Here is a 2,500-nt window from a genome sequence, read left to right on the forward strand (position 1 = left end):
CTGGTCACCCTTCAGTGACATGGGTTCTCTACCTAGCTGCTGCATAAATGCGAGTTTGGCAGTGAAAGGGTTAACATCATACATTCGTGTCGACTTAACACACCCAAATCAATGAGTTTATCAGTCTCGTTTAGGAAGTCTTTAGAATTTCGAGTAATGTCGTGTGACGGTTATTCTGATGTGCATGATGAAATGTTTTTCAGTCTTTATGTTGTCGTGCTAGTGTATTGCCGTGTTATTGTATTGCAATGTAATGTAAGTTAATGCATTGCATTGTATTTACTGAAATGTGTTAAATCGTATTGTCTTGTATTGTGTTGTATTGAATTGTCTTTTATCACAGTGTATCCCTTTAGTAAATTTCCAATCGTATTGTATTGTATTGTTTTGTATTGTATTGTATTGCATTGTATTGTATCCCTCTCTGTAATTTGTTTTTCAACTTTTGTTTTAATTCCCCATCATTTACGTTACCCATCCATTCCACAAATCTTACATTCATTCATCAACATCTTTCTGCTGTGGTCGTTATACAGGGTTACATGCACATAGACAGGAAAAGAGAAATGAAAAGTGTCATGGAAACATGCAATGTTGGCAATGACAAGATATTGTGAAATGCATAAAGCCTCAAGAATATGCGCTATAGTAAAACTTTTTTTTTTTAAACCTCTATTCATTTTTTTTAAACTATGCAGCTCTTTTTTTCCAACAAAGTGAGTCGTATTTATAGATTCTGAACAAGCAAGGCAATATAAGGTTTAACAAAACAAAAACGTAGGCCATAAAAATCAAAATCTGCGAAACGAAGAAGGCATAGAGTGTTTGTCGCCTCAGTACAGCAGCAACCGTTTTGATTGTTTGTGTTTGTCTGTATGTAGGTGCATTTGTTTAATCACCAAAGTGGATATTTCTACGGAATTTTGCCAGGAACACCTATGTTGTTAGTGTGGCTGTGTTTCGAAAGTTGGAATAAGTAGCATAGGTGTAATGCTTTCGTAACGGTACATATATTGAAATGGAAAAAAAAAAGTACGAAAATACCAAGGCTATTTCCGTATTTTTTGTTTGCCATGTACATTTATGAAATAAAACGTAATATTAACGACCTAAACAGAATAGCATTTTGTCTCGAAGTTACAATAGCCACGGATATCCAGGTTAAGATTATCTGTCTATAAATACCAGAGAAGAACACAGCCCACAGTCTCTCAACTGCAAAAGAAAATAAGAAAATATGACATGGGATCATCCAGGACATTCAAATACAATGTCCACTGGGCAACCACATGCAGTGGCCAACACAAGGATGATGATGATGATAATAATAATAATAATAATAATAATAATAATAATAATAATAATAATAATAATGAAAAAGATGACCACATGAATATATTCTAAGAATGGTGCATTGTCATAGTTTCCTGATATCGTTTAATTAACTCTCTCCATACGAACGGCGAAAGAGACGACGTTAACAGCGTTTCACCCCAATGACCATCATCAAAATATTGCAAGCGAAGGCTCTTATACTGAAGACGTGCATGTTGACAAAGAATACCACAATTCTGACGACGGAAGCTAAATGTTGGGTCATTCAGACACCCACTGGACATCCGAGGGGTCTGTGTAGAGGAGAAGAGAGGACTGGCCGTACTGAGTGAGTTAACCCGTGCTAAAGATACCACGTAGGGGCATTCTGAGAGGGGCAAGCATTTTGGAAGGATACAGTCCTAATGCCAGATGAAAACGGTGATCTTCAGTGATGTAAGGTTGCGTAACTGTCTCATGGCGAGATATACAGTAGCGCCGCGCATCCTGCATCACGAAGATGAACTAGAAATGAAACTGTGTTAGAACTACTGCATTTTGACTGACGAAAAACGAATGGAGGCATACGTGGTCCAGTTTTATCAGGAAACTTGATGTAATATAGGTTCCTGGTATCAAAACATTTGGTCAAATTAACTAGGTCATAGACACTGTTTAGAGAAACAAAAATCGTAGATTTTGTATATGAACGTGTGTTTTCTACGAATTCAAGCGAAAGATAGCCGTTTTCTTGGAATGGCGTTTTTGATCGTGTAGAGTTGCAATGTTTCATTACGTCACGGTCACCAATACCAATGCAGAGCTGCAATAATTAGTTGTATACAAGTCTGGACGAAAGTCACAGACTCAAGTGCAATGTCTGAGTTTTCGCTTCTTTTTTTTTTCTGAACCGATGTACACAGACACAAAAACGGTTAACCAAAAGATCCAAAGGGGAATAACTCAGTTCAGATGAAGTTACTACAATCGGAAAGACAGAAGTTGATCCTTCAGTCTGCTCCGTTTTGAGTAGGGCATCACGATTTGGACCCGCCGATCAACGGATCATAATTTTCGCGAAAGAACTGGACATGCCCTGAGCGGTTATCGTGAATATTATGATTCAGTCACACGCTTTTGTTCAACTAGCCTTAGATAACACTGCGAGATTGACAAGTCCATCTCC

General features: G+C 37.6%; 1 protein-coding gene across 1 annotated transcript in view; it reads left to right on the forward strand.

Moving 5' to 3' along the window:
* The window catches only part of LOC143274980 (FMRFamide receptor-like), a 12,401-nt gene that overhangs the window by 879 nt on the left and 9,022 nt on the right, over positions 1-2,500 (forward strand). The gene's annotated exons all lie outside the window — the stretch shown is intronic.

This window comes from Babylonia areolata, chromosome 29 (assembly GCF_041734735.1).
Source record: "Babylonia areolata isolate BAREFJ2019XMU chromosome 29, ASM4173473v1, whole genome shotgun sequence".
In the NCBI taxonomy this organism is placed as follows: Eukaryota; Metazoa; Mollusca; class Gastropoda; order Neogastropoda; family Buccinidae; genus Babylonia; species Babylonia areolata.